General features: G+C 42.0%; 1 protein-coding gene across 1 annotated transcript in view; it reads left to right on the forward strand.

Annotated features, from left to right (window-relative positions):
- Positions 1-1,385: 1,385 nt before the first annotated feature.
- STK33 (serine/threonine kinase 33) overlaps positions 1,386-25,801 on the forward strand; it is a 160,517-nt gene continuing 136,101 nt past the window's right edge. Inside the window, exon 1 of the mRNA XM_058663428.1 lies at positions 1,386-1,405. The gene's annotated coding sequence lies outside the window, so the exon portion shown is untranslated. The remainder of the gene's footprint in view (positions 1,406-25,801) is intronic.

Here is a 25,801-nt window from a genome sequence, read left to right on the forward strand (position 1 = left end):
GAGGACTTTAACTGCTACTCTATCACGCCAGACCCTATTTATCCCTTTGTTTCTCTGTAACCCTGACATTCAAATAAATATTTTTTAAGGAATATCTAGTGTTTTCTTTTTTCTCATTAATAGCAGAATATTCTTCTACATCCTTCTGATAATATTATTTGTGATATTGACCCCAATATCTATATTTTAACTATATCTATATTAAATTATCTATATTATCTATAATATCTATATTATATCTATATGTAACTATTCTGGAGGTCATTGAATTGCGTCTTCTTGGATGCTTGACTAGCGCAATCAGTTTTTTTCTTTTGCTTCTCTTATTTTTAAATGCCTCCATTCACTTTCTAAAATTTTATTATTTCATTTTATTTCATAGTTTCATAGGCTCTGGGATTCCCCCAACCCCTCCCCATTCCCTCCCCTCCATATTGTTACAGTAATACAGTTCATATCTAGTCATGATTCCTTCATTGCGGGCATGGACCATGCAGAGAGACCAGCATCTTATTGTCCAGATAAATTCAGCAGTTTCACTGGGAGACCATCCTTGGTCTGAAAGTAGAGTTCAAATGCCTCCATTCACTTTTAAAAAATAAATATTTATTTGTATTAGAAAGGCAGATCTGCAAAGATGAAAGACAGAAAGATTGTCCATCTAGTGGCTCACTCCTTAAATGGCAACAACGGCTGGAGCTGAGCCAATCTGAAACCAGGGGCAAGAAGCCTGGAGCTTCTTCTGGATCTCCCACGTGGCTGCAGGTCCCGAGGCTTTGGGCCATCCTCTGCTGCTTTCCCAGACCACAAGCATGGAGATAGCTGGGAAGCAGAGCAGCCAGATCACAAACTGGTGCCCCTATGGGATCCCGGTGCTTGCAGGGCGAGGGTTCAGCCGATTGAGCCATTGTGCCTGGCCCAAGTATCTCTCACTTTTAATTGCCTATGTGCTTCTGCATAAAGTGTATTTTTTTTCAAATCACAAAGCTTCTTTATTTAGAAGCTTGTTTGTTGAGTGCTTTCCTCATACAATTCAAACTCTTTAGCTGGTTCTTTGGGTTCAAAGCCAACATCTAGTAGTTATAACATGGATAGCCATGGCTGAATTCCAAACATTTTTGAAGGAACTAACAAAACTTGTTCACGGAGAGTAAGAAAGGTGAATAGGGTTGTAGATGATTGTCATTTTGTGATTTTCAAGTCTGCAGTATGATTTAAAAGAGAGCAGTAAATAATAATGATTATGCTAATTGTTTCATGAGTTTGAATTGATTTGTTGCTAATTAGTGACCATCACTCCCATTTTGTAGATGAGGCAACTGGGGCTTGGAGAACTTGCTTAAGATTACACCCTGGTGAATGGCAGAACGGGACTTCACCACAGATCTCCACAGAGCCTCTGCTTGTAACTATAACCTTAAGTATTTAAAGTGTAGTTTTTAGAATAGATAGTAGTTGTTCTTGGTGTCTAATTTAAAACTAGAAGGCTGAATATAGTGGGAGGAATTTGTTTTTGTCCATATATCTTTGACATCAATTTCCCCTGCCTGTGGACAAATAGCAGTAAGATGTTCTGTAAGTGTAAATTAAATATATGAAGATATTATGGACATGGCAGTTATGAATAGATCCTGCCCTTGTTTTGTGCAGATGATAATACCCTGTGTTGATATTACCCACACATGTTTATTTTTTTGTTAAACATATCTTGGACATCGTTTCAGTTATTATTTAAAAAATACTTCTTCATTTTCCAAAAGGCTGCATAATATTCTGCTGTGCCGATGACCACAGTTTACTTAATTATTCTCGTGCTGAAGGGTACACAGATGTTTTTGTATTTTGCTGTTCCAAGCATCCTATAATGGATGACATTGAATCTGAGCGATTATGATACATGTGTAACTTCGCTGTATATGCTAAACAAGAAACCGTGGGATTTCTGAGTGTGGGATATTTCAGTGTAGGAATAGCTATACTTATAACTAATATAGAAGTTGTAATGATATATTATAAGTGTGATATATTATATATTATAAGTTGCATGATATATTATAAGTGTGTATTTTCTATCAGGTGGGCTCTGTATCATGCCCTGTGACCACACACACACACTCACACACACACACACACAAGTTCTAGTAGAATTCAAACATGAGAAAAGGGGAGATTATGGCATAGTTGACCTACAGTGAGATGAGAGTTATCTGCCTATGAGCAGATGTTTACTAAGCAGCGAATCTTCCATTCCTAAGTAACAATGACATTAACAGGTGGAGGGACTTCCTTGGAAAAGCGCTGGTGCGTTGGGCCTGTATAAGGATTATGGTGTGATTCATGCTCAAGAAACAAGGCTGTGTAAAACGGGCTGTAACGGCTCTGTTGCCAGGCAGTGTGCCCACAAAATGGGCTAAAGGGAATTAATATTTGTGTAAAATGGGAGAGAAGCACAGTAGGCGTATGTGAAAGGGAGTGTGGAACTGCGTGGTAGAAGAGCATGCAGGTGGCTTGTACCCTCATCTTCCTGGCTTCTGCCTCTCTGGGCTGTACGGTGACCGTGAAGAGAAGTTAATATTGTAGTACTTCACATTTCTACATGTCATTGAGCGGAAAATTGCTGTGTCCAGGTGTGGTTCTAGGTATGTTGAAAAGCACATATGTGTAACAGAAAAATAATACATACCCTAACTATGGGTTTTTTTTGTTACTTTTTAAAAGTCATCTAGATTTTTGAAATGAGTTAAAATTGAGTTTGATTTTACTTCCTAGTGATCTGATTTTTAAATGGTACATTATTGAAATGTCTGTTGCGTTTCTTCTTGGCTGTTTGCTGTTCCTTTGTTATTAGCTGTAGAATCAGTGTTTCATGAACTCGATGCAGAATAAACCCACATTCATTATTAAAATTCTTATTTTCCTTTATCTGGAAATAGAGGTCCTTAGTTTATTTGCATTGTGTTTGGTACAGAGCAAATGCATGTAAAAGAGTGATGCTACCATATTTTTTAGTTGTATCGTGTTTATTTATTACAATAGTCTCTGATAAGCCTTAAGTAGACACATTTTAGGATCCTGCACTCCTGAAATTTCTTCTAGATTTCTCTCTCCAGTAGTTTCACCGTGTCATGCCGTAGAGTTCCTGTCACTGTCGAATACCTGCCTTGGAGTAGGGTTGGCAGACTAACTTGTCCCCTTTTCAGCAGTTTAATGACTCAATGTTGTTTGGCTCACGAAAGTGCAATGATTAGGTATGCTCTTTGTGTAATGCTTGACTGTGTTCTAGAGCTACTACTGTTTTCTTCCTGAAGTTACTTCTCAAACTTTCCTTTCCTTCTTTAAGACTTACTTCTTTCTCTTATTTATTTGGAAGGTCTAGAGAGAGAGCTTTCATCTGCTGATTTTCTCTCTAAATGGCCAAGATTGCACTGTGTAGAAGCTAGGAGCCAGGAACGCTATGTGTGTCTCCCACGTGAGTGGTGGGAACCCAGGTACTTGGGCCATGCTACCTTGCCAGGCACCGTGGTGGAGGGCTGGATCGGAAGCAGATCAGCCAACACTTGGATGGTGCCTTGATGTGGAATGCATTGTAAGCAGCAGCTTAAACCTTCATGTTTCAACACTTACCTTCAGCATCCTCTTCATCTGGGCTGAAGGTGGTTGTGGTGTTTTACTTGTTTGTTTGCCTCTTGACTTATCTGTCTGTGTCTTTACTTTTTACTTTGTATGTTTAGCACATTTTCTTATGCTGAAAAAGAAGGAATAAAATATGAATTCCCATCCATTTTTAGAATGTAATCACAATACAGCTCATTACTATTTCATTCAGTGTTTCGTGGATTGTGGCTTTCTTATGGAATGCTCACATTTCTATTTAGTCTGATAACACATTAATCCATTTATCAAGCACTACTAAATTACCAATCATTATAAGATAACCATGTCTCTGAGTCATGAGTTATTTATTTAAAGATTTATTTGTTTTTATTGAAAAATCATATATATATATATACAGAGAGAGAGCAAAGAGGAAAGAGAGAGACTAAGATTTTTTTTTACATTTTATTATTATTATTATCATTTTATGATACAGTTTCATATTCCCTTATCCCCTCCCCAGTTCTCTCCCCCCCATCTAGTTTCTCTATATCATTACTAAAATATAGTTCTTCATACATAGTCACATGTCCATCATTGCGGGCATGGACAATGGCAGAGAGTCCAGAATCCTATTGTCAAGATATAGTAAACAGTTTCATTGTAAGTCCATCTTTGTCTGGAAGCAGAAATGCATACCACACTACGTCTTCACATCTGGATGTTAGTCTCCATTTCACAGCTACTGTACATCCCCTCAAATGAAAAGTCATAAAATCAACAATAGAAAATCAACAATGCCATGAAATTAAATGACATGTTACTAAATATGACAGTCTCCATTACACAGCTACTATACATCCCCTTAAATGAAAAGCCACAAAACAAAATCAACATCCGGGAGAAAAAAGAAATTAACAACAACATGAAGTTAAATAACATGCTACTAAATGACTAATGTGTAGCTGAAGAAATGAAAATCAAGAACCTTCTTGAAGAAAATGATGCTACTGCATGATCCATGAGTCATTGAAGAATTTATTCAGAAGAAAGTGTTTTGAAGAGATGAAACCAACAGAAAACATCAAAACTCATGCGATATAGTTTCCGCCGATTTTTGTTGGTGAAGTGTGTCTCTTCTAGACAACAAATAGATGGGTTTTGTTTTTTAATCCAGTCTTCTAATCCATGACGTTTGATTGAGCTTAAGCCATTTACATTCGGGGTTAATATATATAGGTGGTACTTTGGTCCTATTATTTTAGGAATGAGTTGTTCATTGGTTTAGTTTTCTGTTGTCATTTTACTGGGATGTTCTTCCCATTTGTCTTTGGTTTTGGTAGGTGCTATTCCTCTTCTCTGTCAAGAGAACATCTTGAAGTATCATTTGTAGGACAGGTTTGGAAGAGGCAAATTCTTTTAACTTGATTGTGGAAGAATTTTATTTCATTTTCAAAGACAAAAGAAAGCTTTGCTGGATATGTTATCCTGGGCCGACAATTTTTTTCTTTTAGAATCTGGAATATGTCACTCCATTCTCTTCTGGCCTGTAGAATTTCCTGTGAGAGATCTCCTGTGTGCTTAGTTGGCGTTCCTTTATTTGTGAACTGATTTTTTTCATGTGCACATTTAAGGATCTTTTCCTTATGTTCGATTGAAGAGAGCTTGATGATCATGTGTCTTGGTGAAGATCGCTTTTGATCAAGCCTGTTGGGAGTTCTGTGCCCCTCCTGGATCTTGTTTCCCAATTCTTTCTCCAGATTAGGGAAATTTTCCTTTATGATTTCATTAAAGATATTTGTAAAGCCAGTTTCTCTTTCTGCACCTTCTGGGACTCCCATAACTCCTACATTAGGCCTCTTAATATTGTCTTTCAATTCTTGAATACTTTTTTTTGACCTGATCCAGCTCTGCTTCCAGCTTTTTGTTTGCTTCCCCCTGATGACAGGAAATATCTGCCAATTCTGAGATTCTTTTTTCTGCTTGCTTCATTCTATTTTGGAGACTATCGACTGTACTTTTAATTTGCTCTACTGTATTCTTAATTTCTGATATATCAGCCTTGATTTGCTTAATTGCTGCTGTTGCTTTTGTAAAATATTCCTTAAATTCTTTGAATTCTTGTATGAGCGTCTCATTGTTGATGAGAAGCTGTAAAATGCATTTTCTGAATTCTGTGTGTGCCCCATTTTCTCAATGTCTTCCTCAGTTAACTCTGAGGTTGGCATAGGGTTTTGCTACTTTGCAGGGGAGTTTTCAGTAATACTCATTGTGCCTTTGTCTCTTCTTTTGCTCTTGGTCATTGTACTTCTGGTTAGCAAAGTCTTCTCCTTGGAGTGGGTTTCTAGACTGTGTCACTCACAGGTCTACAGTTTGACTTTACTTATTGCAGTTGCTACACAACTCATTGCTTGCAGCCACTCGTGCCACAACCTCCAGTGAGTTCCAGATCTGGGTTCTTATGTCAGATTTCCACAAAGAACTCCGTAGCCCCAACTCCTGCCTCACCAATCTCCACCTCCTGTGATACCATGCTGAGGCTGCACCATTGTCTGTACAACCTTTCTCCCACTTCTGGTTGGAGTAGGTCCTAGGATTAGGGAGACACCAGGTGTCCTACCTAATTAGGTTGTTGGTGGTGCCGATTTTGCTGGAACCTGTTGGACATTAGGTCTGGGTGGCACACAGACCTATTTTGGCCGGTAGGCTGCCACAGTTGGTATTATTTTCCTGCAGGACCAGTGCAATCCACGGAACTCAGTGAGTTCTCACGAGATCAGTACATACGCAGTTCACTGTTGTCCCCTGCAGTCCTAAAGCTTTTGCCACAGTGTGCAAAATGGCACCTGACGTACCACTACTAGAGTTCTTGATCTGCTGGCAGTCAGGTCTGAGAGCTACCTAGACCTGTCTTGAGTGGAACCTGTAGAATGCCACGTTGATGCAGTTCACTGAGTCAGAAATGAGTTCACTCCCAGCTCAGCGTATGCTCAGTCCTTTCCCTTGCCTTTGTCTCCTTGAGCAAAATTGTGCCCAGTTCATCTCTAGGGGGCTGACTGGACTGTGAAATCTACCCTCTTCTCGCACTGTTCATCTGGGATCTGCTGCTCTGTCTTTGCTCCTGGTCAAATCAAGCAGGCCAGCAGGACGGACAGTTCTTTGTCTGGGTTCACCTCCTAAGCTCCCAGTAAAGTCCCTTCCCACCTGGTTGCTGGTGGAGTTCAGATTGGTGTTAGCTGAATGCTGCTGGAGTATCAGTCACTGCAACACCACACCATTGTGTCTGCTGCTTTCCTGTGACTTTCAGTCTTCAGGTACCCCTCTGCTGTTGTTCTGTCTTCTCCTATTTCCTGGAATGTGTCCTCTCTGCTTCTTCCTGATGAGATGTTTCTCAGTCCGTTTAAATGGGTCCTTACCCTATTCCACCATCTTGATTCTATCTCACTGCCAGGAACTTGTTAATACAACTCCATCACTCGATTCAGGTATCATTCAGTGTATCTACTTTTTAGTGTGTGCCCAGTCTCTCATGCCATTAGTACTTCCCTCTCATCACCTTCCAAATCCTCCAACTCTTCTCCATCTCTGTAAAGCTGCCATGTTGAGAATGTTGTACCTGTGCAGCTTATTATTTTTCTGTTTCATTTGTATGGTGTCTCAATAAAAGAATGAATACCTGAAAAAGGACAAAAGAGTCTTAGTATTTACTTCTATATTATTTGGTGTTTGGTAGAAAAACCTATTTTAATGTTTAGCAGCTAAGTTGTTTTCCTTAGATAAATTACAGTTTGCATATACTAAAATGATAACATATTCAATTTGTATAGCCAACACACTCAAAGATACCTGTAATTCAGTTTTCAGCATAAGTATCAACTTTGATGAGAGACGTTTACAAATGTATTTGTTTGAGAGGCAGGGATACAGAGACCAAACTTTCATTTGCTGGTTATTCCCAAACAAACCGACAGAGTTGAACCTGGGAGCAGGAGCATAAATCTAGATCTCTCGTGGGTGGCAGGAGCCCCTCGCTTGAGAGGTCACTGTTGCTTCCTGAGGTCCGCACTGACAGGAAGCTAACATCAGGAGCTGGAGCTGACCCTGCAGCTCAGGCTCTATGATACAGCCCACGCCATGGTGCTGGCAGCTGAAGGTCCCTCCCTGAGTGGCCTGTGTGGGTTACTCACACTGAAACCTCTCTCTAATTACTCCTTATGTCGATGGTGTCTTTGTCTGTCTCTCTCTCTCTTCATCCTTCGCATCCTTAGAAAATAAGTTGGGATCTTTTTATGTTTTCACTTTTTCTGACTGTACCAAGGTGCTTCCATACATAAAATGTCACTGTTGAATGAAACATTTTCATTCAATAGAAGAGGAACTGAAAATCCATTCTAAATCTGTTTTTTTTTAAACTTGGATCCTATGTTTTAATTTTTTATGATGTGTAGTACTGAAATCATGTTGAGAATCATATTCTGTAACGTAGTCAGCAGTGTGCTTTCTGCAACGTTGCACCGCGGAGGCAGAGCAGCTCCTCCATGCCCTATTCAGGGGTGTTTCAGGTTACCCGATGATCTTCCGTGAACTGATGAAACTTGGGAGCATCTGCCACTCATTTTTTATAAGCACTTCTGTTAGGAATTTGGCTAGCAGCAGGTTTCCAGGTTTTAAAGCTGTTTTCTGTCATTTATTAGCTGTGTAACCTTGTACAAATTACCCAACCTCATCTCTGTCTTAGCTTTATCATTTGTAAAGTGGGGATAATGATAGAACCCATTTTATAATGTTGTTACAAGAATTGAGACAATATCCCCAAAGTATCTTAGCCTGGCACAGGAAAGATGCCTAGTATGTGTTAGCTGTTATATTCAGTATGAGGAAGATAATATCTGGTGTATTCACCAAAAAAAACAACTGAAATAACAGATTTTGTGGCATACACGTAATCAGGAAGATGGTAAAGGATTGTAAGAATTTTTTCAGTAATCTGAAAATGAACTTCAGGTTTGTTTGTTTCCTCTTACTAAGTTAAATGGTTTCATAGACTTCAGATAGCTTGGAAAGTGCTAAAGGAAAGTAAAATCTTAAAGGCTAAGTAAATGAATAAATGTATTCAGTTTGGATTGTGATTCCTGTTTTGAATGAGAAAGGTTGCCTCAGAACTTGTGCCTGGGCTGGTCTTTTGTGGTCCATGCAAACTATGATACTTTATGATTGATTGCATAAGAGGAGTCGACCCTGTGGTTCTCTGCCTTCATGTCCCCTATCTCAGATGCCCAGCGTCTGCCTGATGCCCTCTGGTGCACATTTGCCGCACGCCATTGCATCTGAAGATGTCACTGTGTTCCTGACTGGCTCACTGGTTGAGTTAACCACCTTGCAGTCTACCTTCTCATGACTTGGCAGACTCCAGGCCTGAGCTTCTTGAGGCTTGTGAAGCAGTCCGTGACTTAGGCTCGGTCACCCTCCTGAGCAGTGAGTCGGTCTGTTGTTATGGTGAATTACTCTAACATTTTTAAATGTTAAACCAACCATGCAGTCCTACAGTGAACTTTGGTCATTGTGTATTATCTTTTTTTATTGGGGTGATTTATATTTAATCTCTCTTGATATATATGCTATATAATTATATGCCTTTTTAATTACTTTCACTCATGATTCAGGGACATTAACTCACATTCTTTCACTCTCATCTCCCCTGTTTTTCAACATCTTGAACAGAAGCTGTAACACGAAGCGATGACTAATCCTTCTTTTCCCCTAGTCCCTGGTCTCTGTATTTACTTTCTGTCCCTGGAGTTTGCCCATGCTAGTTGTTTTGTATTAAGTGAAATCAGACCATGTTGGTTCTTTTATGTGTATCCAGCTCATTTCACTTAGCCAGGGTGTGTTTCTGATGGTCTTCTACCTTCTGCCCTGCACGCATTATCAGCTCTTAACTGGAGACTCACGTGGACTTTTCTGCACATTTCTGAAATTCTTTTTCTGTACAAATGACCTTCCCACCATTAAAGTGGCTTTCTGGGCTTTTGGCAGGGGGGGCGGGGGGTGGGAATGGGGAACCTCCTCCCAGTGCTCTAGGTGAAAGTTGGTTTAATAGAACTCATTGTTCATTTTCCCCTTTCTTTCAGTTTTTAGAGTTTTTTTTTTAAAAATTCTAGTTATAAGTTATATATTTGTATATCTATATGCACAAACACATATACACAGAATGACCATTTTCTCATATTCTCTGACTTTCCTAGTCATTTTATTAATGAATTAAAGGTGTTTTGGGGCCTACATCACAGCTCAGAGAGTTTAAGTTGCCACTTGTAATGCTGACATCCCATATTGGCGTGCTAGTTCAGATCCTGTCTGCTTTGCTTCCAAGGTAACTCCTGCTGCTGCTCTTGAGAAGGCAGAATCTGATGGCTTGAGTGCTTGGGCCCCTGCAACCCACATAGAATACCTAGATGGAGTTCCTGGCTCCAGGCTTCAGCCTGGCCCTGCTGCAGCTGTTACAGCCGTTTGGGTAGTGAACCAGCAAATGGGAGATCTCTCCCCCGCTCTGTCACTCTGCCTTTCAAAAGGTATTTTTTGAAGATTTTTTTTTTATTTTTAGTGGAAAGAGTTGGAGAAGGAAGGAAGGAAGGACGGACAGACAGATAGGGAGAGAGATCTTCCATTCATTGGTTTACTTCCCCTGTGGTTGAAATGGATGGGGCTGGGCCAGTCTGAAGCCAGAAGCCTAGGAGCCTCTTTTGGATCTCCTATGTGGGTGCAGGGACCCAAGACCCTTGGGCCATACTCAACTGCTTTCCCAGGCCATAAACAGGGAGGAGCTATCAGAAGTAGAAAGCTGGGACACACACCATCATCCACATGGGATGCTGCTACTGTAAGTGGAGATTTTACTATATTATGGCGCCTTCCCCATCAGGAAAATATTTTGATAAATAAATAATGAACACTTCTCCTTAAAGGACCTTTCTTTTTAAAGGATTTTTATTTATTTGAAAGGAGGGATAACAGAGAGATCAATTTTCTATCTGCTGGGCCACTGCCCCCAATGGCTGCGATGGCCAGAGCTGAGTTGATGCAAGCTGGAAGCCAGGAGCTACTTCCAGCTCTCCAAAATGGGTGCAGGGGCCCAAGGACCTGAACCAGCCTCCGCTGCTTTTCTAGGCCATAAGAAGGGAGCTGGATGAGAAATGCAGCTGGGACTGAAATTGGTGTTCATATGGGATGTTTGTACTGCAGGTGGAGGATTAGCTCACTGAGCCATCACACTGACATTTGTTGTTTCAGTCTTCAGAACGTAAGTGCTGAGATTATACAAGATAAGTAAGAGGGCAGTATAGGATGTGTAAGATAACGAGTTTTCCTTTGTAGTGTCAGACGTGATACAGAGATTAGAGAACTATTCAGGGTAGGTCAGTGACTACGTAGCAAAGTACTAGGTGCTAAAATAAGTATCTGCTGTGCTTTTGTATTTCCTAATGTGCATTTTCTAAACTTTAAACTCTATTTTTTGCTATCTTGAAATAGATCTTGAAATATTCTAATAGTGTTGCATTTGTTAGTAGCTGGATGAATAATTACAGTACGTCTAATGCTTTAGTTTTTTTTTTTAAAGAGAGACAAAGAGTGGGAGAGTGAGAAGGAGAGAAGGAGAGGGAGTGAGGGAGAGAAAGCAAGAGAGAGAGACAGACAGATGTGCTGTTTCACTCTCACTGCCTGCAATGGCCAGGGCTGAGCCAGACTGCAGCCGGGACCTCGTGTTCACTCTGGGTCTGCTGTGCCGGTGGACGGGAATCAGCCGTGTCAGCTGTCAGATGCGGCCTCACAGGGTGCACTTTGGCTGGCATCAGGAGCCAGGTGTGTTTGAGCCTGAGCACTCGGGTATGGGATGCAGGCTTCCCAAACTGCATCTTCCCACCCCCCTAGATGATTTAAACATTTTATTGAAATACAGCATATATGCCAACAAATGTATATACATGTACAGTTTTTGAGTTGTTGGTTCTCTAAATAATACCTTAATAAAAATAAAAAGGACTAATACCCTAGTTTTTCATTTATGTTCTTTTTGTTTTCTTTGTTTTTGTGTATGTATATAGATATATGTGTGTATATATATTTTGTGTATGTATAATATATATAAAATAAATTTATTTTATTTTTGATGATGTTTACATAGTTAAGTAAGGAAGTATGTCCATGTGAACCACCAATTAGTGTGGGGAGGGTCAAGGAATGGGGGAAAGTGGATGAGACAACTGTTTCCAGTCTCTTTTTTTCTTCCTGTTATTTGGAGAAAGTGGGGAGAGAAGGGATGAGGACCACACCCAGCAGCCCATCAGCATCAGTACCCGGGGACGTGGGATGGCCACTCAATCTCATCCCAGGGTCCCTGATGTGGAGCATGTTTCAAAGGTACTGCTTAAGTGGTTTTGATAGTTCTGAGAGGCTGTTGTGTTTTTTTTTGTTTGTTTTCTTTTTAGAAAAGATTTATTTATTTTTATTGCAAAGTCAGATATACAAGGAGGAGGAGAGACAGAGAGGAAGATCTTCTGTCCGATGATTCACTCTTGCAGTGACTGCAACAGCCAGAGCTAAGCTGATGAAAAGCCAGGAGCCAGGAACTTCCTCCAGGTCTCCCAAGCAGGTGCAGGATCCCAAGGCCTTGTGCTGTCCTCGGCTGCTTTCCCAGGCCACAAACAGGGAGCTGGGTGGGAAGCGGGGCTGCTAGGATTAGAACTGGTGCCCATATGGGATACCAGCACCCATAGTGGATCCAGGCGCGTGCAAGGTGAGGACTTTAGCTGTTAGGCTACTGCGTCGGGCTCAAGCATTATTAAAAAAAATTTATTTATTTTTATTTCAACCCCCAGTCCTGGCTTCAGTGTACTGGCTGGTGATATGGCCCGACTTGGCCCCTCCTGCACCCCATCCAAGTTCTCAGATCTGCTAGTGGATGTTATGAACTGACCAAGCGTGGCCCACCCCCTGACCTGACCCACATGTATGCCAGCAGGTACTGTAACCTTGGTTCTTGCGCTCACCTGCAGGTACTGCAACCTGACAAAGGAATTCACCAAACTCCTCTATCCAGTCTCCTCCCAGTGGCAGATCTTGTGCATACTGGTGGATCCCTGGCTCAGGTTGATTTGATCCACCTGTTGTCCTGGCAGGAATGATGTCCTTACCCAGTTGGCCCTTGTTGGTTTTTACTGTTGGGTGTTGCAGCCCAGCCACACCTAGTCTGTGCCCAGACACAGCTCTCACATGGCTCAGTGGGAGCCGAGACCTATCCCAGCCCATTTTACACCCACCCTGACTCTCAAGAGTACCAGTGGGTGCTAGAGTTTAGCCCAGACCAGTCCTCCCCAGACCCAGGCCACACCTGTGCCAAGGGAAATTGAAGCCATGTTCAGCCCAGGCCAGTGCACCAATTCTGGCACGTGCACTCACTGATGAGAATTCCAGTCCAGCCAGGGTTTCCCCTTAGCTTCCCAACCAGGCCTATTCCTAGCCACAGTACTTGCATGTGCCAACAGATATTGCTGTTCCATACAGGTGAGCCCACATATTGCTCATGTATTTATTGACTTCATGAGCCAACCTCACAGAACCTGTTCTCTTTTCTGACACTCTGGTGGGTTCCATGTTGTAGCCCTTCAAGTAGAGTGGCATTGTCCATGGAAGTTCCAGAGAAGTCATTCCTTACCTGGACCTGAACTTTAAGGTACTTGCTGATTCCCACTTGTGCTATCTCTCAGACTCTCTGTAAGTCCTATACTCCCAAGATCCCAGAGCTCATTGCTAGGTGGACTGCTGGCTTGGCCCACGCACCATTGGCCTGGGTGCCCCCAGGAGCTGCCACGTGGCTGGGGGAGTCGAGTACCCGTGCCTCTAGCTTCAGACTCGCCTGGACTGCCACCACTAAGGTGCCAATAGTGAGCAGAGTCAGGGCCCTGCGTCTGCCCAGATCCAACCACAGTGTAATTACTGTGGGAGGGGGATTTCTCAGGGCCTGGGACAAGCTCAGAATTTGCCCACCACCTGGCAGCAGTGGCTAGGACCCCATGCATTGAGCCTGACTCGGGCTGGGTCCTCCCAGCAGCCGCCACATGACTGGAAGAGTCGAGCACCCGTGTTTCTAGCTTCAGACTCACCTGGGCTGCCCACACCAAGAGCTGTTTTCTGTATATGTTTGATGATGGACACTGTGGTTAATTCTGTGATTTAAGTATTGTGAAGAGTGACATTCTACCTGTGGTGGTGCAGGTATCTTTGTGCAGTGTATTCATGTCCTTCGGAAATTTATGATTTTTAGGTTTTCTCCATATATTAGCTCCCACAGATAAGAGAAAACATGATATTTGTCTTTCTGGGTCTAACTTTCTCTGATACAGCTATCCCACTCCTGGGAATATAGCCAAAGGAAATGAAATAAACATATCAAAGAGATACCTGTTTATAGCAGCTCCATTCACAGTAACAAAGATATGGAATCAACCTAGATATCTATCAGCTAGTGAGTGGATAAAGAAAACGTGATGTGTGTGTGCCTCTTTATCTGTCTATGATGAAATAGTACTCACATAATTTGGTATTTAGTTTTAAAAGAAGAATGAAATTCTGACATTTGTAACCAAGCAATGTGCTAATCTCCGTTAGGCCTAGTGCCCATCCTATGGGTGATGTTCTCTAGAATTCATCTAATCATACTGTGGCATTAATTTTTCTAATTGTGTGCTTTTTAAAATGTTTATTTTATTTACTTGAAAGGCACAGGAAGGTGGTTGGTATTAACTACCCCAGCTCAGTTTTCCCACATGTGCTGGTGCTTCAATGTGACCCTTAAAGGTCCTCCAGTTCCCGCCTTCAAATGCTGTGTCAGTCCCCTTGTTTACCAGCAAATACATTGGCCTTGTCTGTGAAAGTCCCTCAATAGTCATTCCTCACCTGAACCCTTAGGTCCCTGATCTCCCCAACCTGCGCCACCCTCCAGACACCCTGTAAGCCCACCCTCCATGTCACCAGAGTATGCCACTGGGTAACCTGAGGGCTTTGCCCTGTGCCATTGGCACCTGGGCTGCCCAGGGCCTCCCCTCTTCTGGGGAGTTAGGCCTGGCTCTCTGCACCAGTGCCAGTCCAAAAAGCACCCACGTTGGGATGGGGTAGGTTGGGCCTGGGAAGAGCATCTTTTGTTGGTTAAGCTCCCAAATGGCTTCAATGACTGGTTCAAAACCAGTAGCCTGGATTCCATCCTGGTCTTGCACATGGATGTCAGGGGCCCAAATACTTCCATTGTCTTCTGCTGCCTTCCCAGGCACCTTGGCAGGACGCTGGATCAGAAGCAGAGCGTCTGGGACTAGAGCTGGCAGTGCTGGCTTTGTAGGCTGCAGCTTAACCCACATAACCACAGAATCAGCCCTGTAATTGTTTTTCAGGTTTATAATTCTAGTTTCATAAATTGTTCCTTTTAAGTATCTTATAGTACGTATGTGTAAATGTTATGAATTAGATTTTAGAGGAACTTTTATGTCAACTTAATGGATTTGTGTATGTATTGAATAACTGAATTGCAACTTTTAATTTCAACTTGAAGTGTTCCCTGAATAAAAATTTGAATTACTGAAATGTATTAGGATATGTCAGGACTATGATAGAAAGTGCTAAGGACTATATTCATTTTATTTGAGTGATCATATTGTTTTATGGTAAAAACAGGCCATTTTGTTCTGGATGACAATTATTTTGTAGTGAAGAAGTACCTTGGAGTTATAGGCCCTTTTTCAATTTTATGTGCATTTCTGTCAGCTGAAAATAATTGCTGATTTGGGCTTTTCTTGGAAATAGAGATGAAAATTATATTATTAACTTTATAGGGAGGCATTTTTAAGACATTAATCAGATATATTGCTCTAGAAGCAGTGGAATGTTGTTCTAAAAAAGGCACAGGGCAATAAAGAAATAAGTTAATTATAGAAAAGCTGTGTTGTGATTTAGATAATCTGAGACTGATGGCTGATTCGTGTGTAGCTCAGTGCTAAATATATGTGCTGCAGTCATTCAATGTAAAAAGATCCCACAACCTGCCCTAACTCTCCGGGCTGAGGCTCTAAGTTTGTTTTTGGTTTAAAAGATGGCATCCCGTGTCCTTTGTCTTGCACATATGGGACAAGGAAACTTCCCAGCATTTCCCACAAAACGTATCCCACAAAATGTATTCCGATTCTTGCCCATGTTGTGTTTAACACACACACACACACACACACACACACACAGCTTATGTATTTCTGGGACTAGGAACACCTACTGAACTGGGCTGTATTAGTTTGTTTATAGCTGAGTGTCTGGAGAAATGTGTTCATGTGACTATACTTTGACTTTTCTTCATATCCTCCAAAATTATGGTCAGACTCAGCCACAAATAACAACTAACAATTTTGTAGCCCTGAACTATGTGTCATATAGTATTTTAGATCCTTTTTGCGTTTTAACTTACTTAATCTCCACATTAGCCCCATGAGTTAAGTAATACTCATTTTCCCATTTTACATATAGGGAGAAATACTATATACACAGACAGTGACAGAGATGAAATATGGACACAGGTGTCTGATATTAACCCTCTTATGCATTTTTAGATTTATTAATAAATCATTTTCATTATCAGTGTTTAAACATTGTTTTAATCCTACCATGGTTTATACTGCTTCTATCTGTTAGACTTCTCCAAGCTTGTTTGATAATTTTCAAAATTTCCACTAGAGGTCAGTCTATTACCTGGCAATATAAATATTGTCGCTTATCTGTTTTTCTAAGTGCAAAATTTTAATTATATGAAATTAAAGTGTGCTACGAAAGATACTTGGATACCAGAATAATTTTTGAGTTAGGGACATAGACTTTCATCTTTGTACTAGTAAAAATATATATGACAATTATGTGACCCACTATTAAGTCAGATTGTCTTTGCAGAATTTAATCAAGATATCCTGTGGCATGATACCTGCCAAGGAAGAAAGCTAATGACCTTGATCCTTATTTATTGTCTTTAAATTAACCATATATTAAACATTGAACCATTGGATCAGTAGTACTCCACATCCCCCTTTTCAGGATTCATAAATTAATCAAGGATTTAGAATATACCCAGAAAATAATGAAATGGGGAAGCAAGTTAGTGTTTAGTATGAGATATGCTGATAATTTTTTGTAAGATTTTATTTGAAAGGCGAAGTGGCACAGAGAGAGAGAGAGAGAGAGAGAAAGCACTCTATTTGCTATTTCACTCCCCAGATGGCCACAACTGGACCAGTCTGAAGCCAGGAGTCCAGAATTCCATGTAGGTGGCAGGGTCCAAGCACTTGGACACTCGCTGCTTTCCCAGGTGCATTAGCAGGGAGCTGGATCAGAAGCAGAACAGCACTCTTATAAGGGTCACCTATGTCTCAGGTGGAAGCTTAACCCACCACAGTTAAAACCCATGATATTCTGATAAATTTAAGACAATATGGGGGCCCGGCGTGATAGCATAGTGGTTAAAGTCCTCGGTTTGCATGCCCGGGATCCCATATGGGCGCCAGTTCTAATCCCGGCAGCCCCGCTTCCCATCCAACTCCCTGCTTGTTCCCTGGGAAAGCAGTGGAGGACGGCCCAAAGCTTTGGGACCCTGCACCTGCCTGGGAGACCCAGAAGAAGCTCCTGGATCCTGGCTTCAGATTGGCTCAGCTCCAGCCATTGCGGCCGCTTGGCGAGTGAACCATCTGATGAAAGATCTTGCTCTCTGTCTCTCCCCCTCGCTGTATATCTAACTTTGCATTATGGAAAAAAAAAAAAAGACAATATGGACCTAAGGCTTTTTTTTTAATTAGCTCAGGTGCCACTACGGTGGCTTAGTGAGTAAAGCTACCACCTGTGATACCAGCAACCCATATGAGCAATTCAAGACTTGGCTGCTCCACCTCTGATGCAGCTTCCTGTTAATTAATGTGCCTGGCAAAGCAGCAGAAGAAAATCAAGTCCTTGGGCCCCCGCATCCATGTGGGAAACTCTGGGGAGGCTGCTGGCTGCTGGCGTCAGATCGGCTCAGCTCTGGCTGTTGTGGCGATTTGGGGAGTGAACCACCAGATGGGAGATCTTTCTCTCTGTCTCTTTTTGTTTCTGTAACTCTGCTTCTCAAATAAAAATAAAATAAATAGTTTTAAAAAGTAGTCCAGACACTTTTATATCTCAGCTCTTAAGTTTTAGATAGCAAGGTAGGGAGTTAAGATGTAGAAACCTAGATACTCTGTTTAGAAACATTCTAAGGTAACTTATGTGCTTGCAAAAGAAGAATGTGATAATGCAAAGGGCTTGAATATAGTTATTTGGAGAGTCTGACGTGGTCCTCAATAGAGAGTAATTTATCAGTTGACCAATGGTGTTAGTGGTATGTTAAGTAATGGTTGTGGCTTCTGTAGGTTAAATAAACCCTTTTAGGCAGCCTTCAAACTAACTGAAACGATATGGCTTGACTTGAGATTTGTCACACTGGAAATGAATGGCAACATTTAGAAGAGGCTAGGACAGCGGGGAAAGTTGCACAGGCAGGACAGCCCCTGTGGTCTGTAGGTCTGGGTGGGTAATAAGTAAAAGCCAGGGGTTATTGGAGAGTGAGGGACAAGCAAGTCCGATAGATGATAGATAGATAGATAGATATGGAAGCAGATAGGGTGGTAGACAGATTGCGTCTAAGAGCAGAGAAGTCTTCACAGGCAGCAGGGAAGAGTAAGTGAGCTTGAAGGTAAGAGTCAGTGATGTCTCATAGGACTAACCCATTCTCGTGTACTCATCATGTGCTAGCTAATGTGTTAAGAGCTGTGAATGTATTAGCTTGCTTTTTCCGTGTCCTGCAAGGCAGGTCCTAATCTCATTTTATAGACAAGATGACTGAGGCTCAGATACTTTCAATAACATGCGTGCTAACATCTGGCATATCAATTTTAAGACTGACATGGGAACACAGGGCAGTGGGGCTCCAGCTATGTGCTTCCTGACACCAAGACCTGCTTCTTTTTAGCCTGATGTTAAAAAGTATTTATTTTTTGGTTATTTATTTGAAAGAGGGGTGGGGATATATCTAGAGAGAGAGAGAGAGAGAGATTTTCCACCTGCTGATTTTTAAAAGTATATTGTTTCTTTCATATATGTAATATAAAAGGGGATTTTAAGGGAGAAACCCCACCCAGTCTCCCACCCATCCCAGGTCCTGGATGTGGGGCATGCTCCGAGGGTCTTGCTTAAGCAGTCCCGATAGTTCAACAGTTATGAATTGCTGCCAGTCTCGCCGCTCCAAGCATGATGAGGTCGTTGGAGAATCCACTGATTGACATAGTCCATCAGAGTCTCCATTTGCCCAGTTTTTCACTGCCAACATATGGCTGAGGTGGTTGATGGACTACTTCTGTCCTCTGTCTTTTCATGGCCAGGGTTCCGAGTCCGGCAGTTTGTTTTTAAGTGTTTGCCAGGATGGGGCCAACCAGGAGCTCATTCTGCTTTCTCTCATGTGGGTGGCAAGGATCCAAGTGCTTGAACAGTCACTTGCTGCCTTACTTGGTGCACATTCGCAGGTGACTGAAATCAAGAGCAGAGAGATGTGGGATGGGGATGCTGGATGGCAGTGTGACTCCTGCACCAGGCACTTGCCCATCTCTGCCCCAGTTTTATGCTGCCTTCAGTGTAGGGATGGTTCTAGGCTTGTATTCAATTGCAAGTTAACCCATAGGTAAACTTTAATTACAACAAAAGCAGAGGTTAGCACTTTAAGGAGATGAAGGCAGGTGTATTTTTGTTACAAAAGTGAAGTTTCTTAACCTTTGCCTACAAATCACAATGAAGACCTCTATTCCCCATGTGGTGCTGGTTAGATGGTGGTGAATTTGTCTTGTACTCCTCACTACTTTGTTGTCTTTTCTTCCCCCCCCCCTAAAATCCACTAATTATCTTACTAGGTGTTCTCTCTGTTGGCTTAGTTTTTCATAAATGACACTCCTGGAGGTGACCTCTCAAGGACTTTCTAGAGTCTTAATAGGGAGAGTAGTGGGCAAACCTAAAAGGAAGTTTAGGGATCACTAATTTGGTCTGTCAGTATACTTTTGTCACTTTATTTTTGCACCTGCAGGCAGCAGTGCTTCTGAGACCTTTGAGTCCTTTAAAGATAGCTTTGATCCCAGATCTCTTTCTGCTTGGGATATGTTTTTGAAGGGACGAGGACAGGATGTCAGCTTTCTTCTCCCAAAGGCACCCGTTGCTGCATTTCCCCTATAATCTAGGACTTTCATCATTTCCTCCATGTTGATGGTAGCACTAGACCCGGGGAATAGCATTTGTCTTTTGTTTTTTGACCTAAGTGACTGGTAATGGGTGAAAGGTCCATCAGCTAAGAATGCTTTAATAAGGCCCTCTTTTTTTTTGTGGCCTAGCCAGGGTCTGTCTACAGCCAAATGCAGAAAGTATTTCCCAAGTTCCTTCACTTTTTTCTTCTGAAGTTCCTTGAAGGTGAGAGTTAGGAAGAGCACATCACGTGCTGCACAAGGGCAAGCAGATGGAAAGTTCTCTTTATATAGCGTTTAATCTCTTGGAGAAAACTTTGATTTATTTGACAAAATAATACAGAATTCTTAACCCAGCAGTACAATTTAACACTGTGTCCGCAGGCACCACAACTCCTTTCTCAGAAGAGAAGGCTCTGCAAGATTCCGTAAGGGCAGCAGGGCTATTTCTCGCCCACAAGGCTTTTGGGATTAAATGTGCTCATCCCTGTGTTTAATCTGTCCATGCCTCAAGTTGTCTTTCTCTCCTACTTGGTTTTTCATAGAGAAGGAAGCTATTTAGTAGAAATTCCTTATAGTCAAATCTATAAACTCACCCATGCCCATCCATTCCTCTTCCAATAGCTTTCCAACTAGCCTTCCTACTAGTCTTTGCTCTGGCCTCTGACAGCCTGTGGAGGAAGTCATATTTTACCAATGCTGAAATGATCACGCCACTACTTTACTTAGACTTTGTCTAGTGCTATGAATTATCTTTAGGATATAGCCACCAATTTTTATTATAGCTTTTGAGGTCCTATAGAATGTGGCTTTTGCCGTCTTTTCATTCAAGTTTGTTTGCTTGCTTATTCATTTTTATTTATAAAGACAGGCAAGAAGAAAGAAAGAAAGAAAGAAGGCAGGCAAGCTAGCTAGCTCTTATCCATTGCTTCACTCTGCAAATGCCCATGGCTGTAGCAGGGAACTGAGAACTCAGTCCAGGTCTTCCACATGTGTGTTAGAGATGCAGGTACTTGAACATTGTCCTGCTGCCTCCCAGGGTGTGCACTAATATTAAGCTATATGTCCCAGCCACTATATCAAATGGTTGTCCCTATCTCAACATGTTTTTAAAGATTTATTTTTATTTGAAAGTCAGACTTATAGAGAGAAGTAAAGACAGACAGACAGAGAGAAGGAGAGAGAGAGAGAGAATCCTTTATCCACTGGTTCACTCCCCAAATGGCCACAATGGCTAGAGCAGAACCTAGCCTAAGGAACTTCTTCCAGGAACCTGGGAACTTGAGCCATCCTCTGTTGCTTTCCCAGTCTATAAGCAGGGAACTGAATGTGAAGTGGAACAGCCTGGACTAGAACTGGCACCCACATGGGATGTGTCAGGGCTGAAGCGGAGGATCAGCCTGTTGAGCCTTTGCTCTGGCCCCTATCTCAACATTTAAAAAATGTTATACGTGTTTGTTTTTATTGTTTGAAACTCAAAGTCATACATAACTCCCTCACCACACACACACACACACACACACACACACACACACACCCCACACACGAAGAGAGAGAGAGAGAGAGAGAGAGAGAGGAAGAGAGAGAGGGAGAGAAGAAGAGAGTGCACTTGTAATTACTGGTTTACTCCTCAGTGCCTGTAAGAGCTGGGGCTGGGGCTGAGGCAGGAGCTGGGGCTGGGGCTGAGGCTGGGGCTGGGACTGGAGCTGGGACTGGAGCTGGGGCTGGAGCTGGAGCTGGGGCTGGGACTGGGGCTGGAGCTGGGGCTGGAGCTGGGGCTGGGGCTGGGGCTGGGACTGGAGCTGGAGCTGGGGCTGGGACTGGAGCTGAGGCTGGAGCTGGGACTGGAGCTGGAGCTGGAGCTGGAGCTGGAGCTGGGGCTGGGGCTGGGACTGGAGCTGGGGCTGGGGCTGGGACTGGAGCTGGAGCTGGGGCTGGAGCTGGGACTGGAGCTGGGGCTGGGGCTGGGGCTGGAGCTGGGGCTGGGGCTGAGGCTGGAGCTGGGGCTGGGACTGGAGCTGGGGCTGGGGCTGGGGCTGGGGCTGAGGCTGAGGCTGGGACTGGAGCTGGGGCTGGGGCTGGGGCTGGGGCTGGAACTGGGTCTGGCTGAAGTTGGGAACTGGGAATTTATTTCAGGTATGTGCTGTGACTCACCATTTCACTGTCAGTAGCATCGTTCTTCTGCATGGTCTAGCCATATTGGTTCTCTTTGATTCTCACCATGCTGCCAAGTTCCTTCTCAGGTTTTTGGCATTCTTTGCTTTCTCTAGCTGACTGCCCATTGTCCTTTACATCTCTGCTCCCACCATTCTTCATGGACAGTCCCAGTGTAGTCATATTTCTTTCAATTATCACCTCAGTTTGTGTGTGTGTGTGTGTGTGCATGTTTTAGTTGCCTGAAAATTGTGTCTCCCTCTTGAGTGTCTCCTTTCACTTTGTGTGTTTTCTGAGAACCTGGGAGTTCCAAAGGAGGGCTCGTTCATTTCCTTGTATAATTCGGAGAGTGAGCTAGAAGCCTGGTGAGTGTAATAGAGCTTTCATTGGTAAAGACTGCTGCTGGTGAAGAATGGTTCTGTATAGCCCAAAGGGACACATTATCCGCTGTGTTTGTGATGACCTGCCCCAGCCAGGGAATGTCTTTTTTATATTCATATGTGTGGAGATTGATGTTTGTGCACATAGTCATTATTCCTCTAAGTATAATCTTATGTCATGGTGGTTATAGGCTGGGCTAGGGTTGTTTCGGCCATGACCTGGTAGGCTGGCTGGAGCTCGGGTCACCAACCCAGAAAGCCATTGCTGAGAGTGCTCTCTTGGTACCATGTTTATACTCTCACCGAAAGACGGAACAGAACCATGTGAGGCTGTCCTCCTCAAATTTAAATCCCGTTGGACACTCCCAGCAAACTTCTAGGCTTTGCATTCCAAGAGAAAAGATGGTTATTGCCAGATTGAATACTCCAAAAAGGTCTGATTATACCCAGCCTCGGGGTACTTGTACTTTTTGTAATTTGTCACTAAAGGAAGAGGCTTAGTGACTCTCTGCAAAGTGAGCTCCATAGAGTCTGTGTTTCCTTGAAACGGGAAGTAACTCAGAGGTTTTTTTTTTTACTTAGATATTGTAATCCATGCTTCTTGCATATTCTAATATCTGCTTAAACAACCATTCTTTTACTCATTCATAGTTCTATTATATTTGTAATTATGTGTTTATAAAAATTGTCTGCCCCCTATAATGTAAGGTCTGAGAAGGTAGGAAGTATTCCTTTCTTCTTCATGGGTGTGGCTCAATTTTCTCAAAATGCTTTGCATATAGTTAACATTCCATGCATATTTGGTGGGTGAATGAACTATAAGTTTTCAAAGGGGAATTTCAAAAGTAGCTATCACATTTAAGAATTCATAAGGTATTTAGGAAAAAATTGGCATGTTTGCCCAATATTCTTTATCGTGGAACCAATTTAAAGTCAATACATAGAATGAAAAGCAAAAAAATCCTATGAAACTAAGAAATGGCTCAGTTCTAAGCTATAGATTGCCTTCTGTGGAGTATAATAAAATGTGGGTGAAATCAAAGGATGTCAAAGCTAGTACACACCTCTTTAGATTATAAAGAGAGTGCAAGTGTCACAGAAAGGGAGAAGACCCCAAGAAGCCCGTCTTGTGAGGTGTGCTAGGAACAGAGCCAGTGTCTTATCTCAGAATAGGGAGAGGTGAAACTAAGGGGACAGAAACTTTTTATTCTTTACTTCTGTTCCTTACCTACAAGGAAGTGGCAAAGAAGAAAGAATTAGTGATAGTGAGTATTGCAGCAGTTGACCAGAATTAAATGAACAGAAATGTGGAACCAATAAATTAGGAAGCAAAAGTTGACTACTCTGCTCTACTCTGAGTATGCAGCCAAACACATTTTGGATTAAGACTTATTTAAAAAAAAAACACATATTTACTCAAAGAAATTGAAGGGGAACATTATTTTAAAAACCTGAAATTAAGGAAAGCAAGATAATCCCATGTGCTGGTGAGATGCATGGAATTTGAGGCTTTTGCCTGTTGCCAGCCACGTTTCTTGCCTTGTGGAGAAAGCTGGGCCTGTCTGTGACAACGAGCCGTGCCACATGAATAGTCCCAGTGGAGATAGACATTCCTGATGATGTTTAACTCCACTGGTCCAGTTATCCTTAGACCCAGTGCACTTTATTCACGTCTCTGAGTTAAATGAGGTATTCCAGTGTTCCTCTAATAAATTCCTTTTATGTAAGCTATTTCAAGTTAGACTTTTACCATAGGCTTGTAACCTAAGTTTTATCTAATGTAACATAGATAATAAAGAGACTGAGAAGATCCAACATATGTGTCATATGTCTGATAAAGAGGGGAGAACAAATGACAGAAACATTTCAAAATTTAATGGATAACAAAGTCTTCAGAGATGGAATTAATCAGTAATCGGTTTATCAAAAAACACAGTCGGCCCGGCACAAAGGCTCAGTGGCTAAATCTGCACTTTGCATGTGCCGGATGCTATATGGGTGCCAGTTCATTTCCCACCTGCTCCACTTCCCTTCCAGTTCCCTGCTTGTGGACTGGGAAAGCAGTAGAGGATGGCCCAAAGCCTTGGGACCCTGCACCCACACTGGAGACCCGGAAGAAGCTCTTGGCTCCTGGCTTCAGTTTGGCTCATCTCTGGCCGTTTGGGAAGTGAATTAGAGGGTGGAAGATTTTTCTCCCTGTATCTCTTTCTTTCTGTAAAATGTGCCTTTCCAATAACTATAATAAAAACACAGAGTTTATAAAAAACTCGAACAGGTTGATTAGTATCAGGTAAACATGTAATAGTAGAGTAGGTTGTACTTTAAGATGGAAAGAAATCCTATAGACATTTCCAAGCAAAAAAAGCAAGTCACCCAAAAGGGGGAAAATCAGACTGGCCTCAGGTCATGGTCAGTAGCCAAAACCAGGAGGTGGTGAACAGGTCCTAGAGCTCCAGTGGGAGTTAGTGTGACCCACAGATTTGATGTCTAATTAAGCTATTGTTTATGTATAAAGATAAAAGACAAGATTCTCAAACATTGAAGTACCTTCTGCCTGAAAAAATGTCTCATGAATAGATGAAATCACCTAAATGATAAAGAGAAATTATTTAGGACTGGAGAAGCAGAGGTATGAAGGGCTTGGTTACGGAGTTTATTTAAGTGTAGAGTTAGCCAAATCTAAGTAACTGTGAAAACAGAGGGAAATGCAAATGATCTAAAGTTACTAATGAGTAATGGATTTATACCACAAAGTGGGAGAAGTGAGAAGAGGTAGAACTATGTTTAAGTGTGTGAACTACTCTTTTATTTTAGTGAAAAAAGGTCGGTAGATACAGCCTGAAGTTGAAGAATTTGCTAGTCTGAGTTGAAATCTTTTCATGGATCCTGCTAGCTTGTGTAATTTCAGATAAGTTTGAATCTCATGTACAGTTTTAGAATGTGCATCTCTAACGTGGCGATAATGATGCTACTTCACTGACTAGGATTGTGAAAATTAAATGTCACAATGTGTGTGAGGTGCTTGGAATAATACCTGGCTAAGAGTGACCATTCCATGAGAACTGTGCATTTATTGTTGTGATTATTACCATTTTTAAAGAGAAAAAACAGGTAGATAGTTTCATAATTTGGGACAGAGAAGGTCTTTTAAAGTTGTTTATCCTAAGTGATGATTAAGGATAAAACTAATAATTTGACTTCATAAAATCCAAAACCTTTTGCAAGGCGAAAACATCATAAGAATCAGTGAACACACACCCAGATGGGGAAGGATAATTGCATCATTTTTGATAGAAGATGGAATCATTTGAAAAGTCAACAAGGAAAAAAATGAGCAAAAATCAGTATGAATTAATTTGCAAA

This window comes from Ochotona princeps, chromosome 4 (genome assembly GCF_030435755.1).
Source record: "Ochotona princeps isolate mOchPri1 chromosome 4, mOchPri1.hap1, whole genome shotgun sequence".
In the NCBI taxonomy this organism is placed as follows: domain Eukaryota; kingdom Metazoa; phylum Chordata; class Mammalia; order Lagomorpha; family Ochotonidae; genus Ochotona; species Ochotona princeps.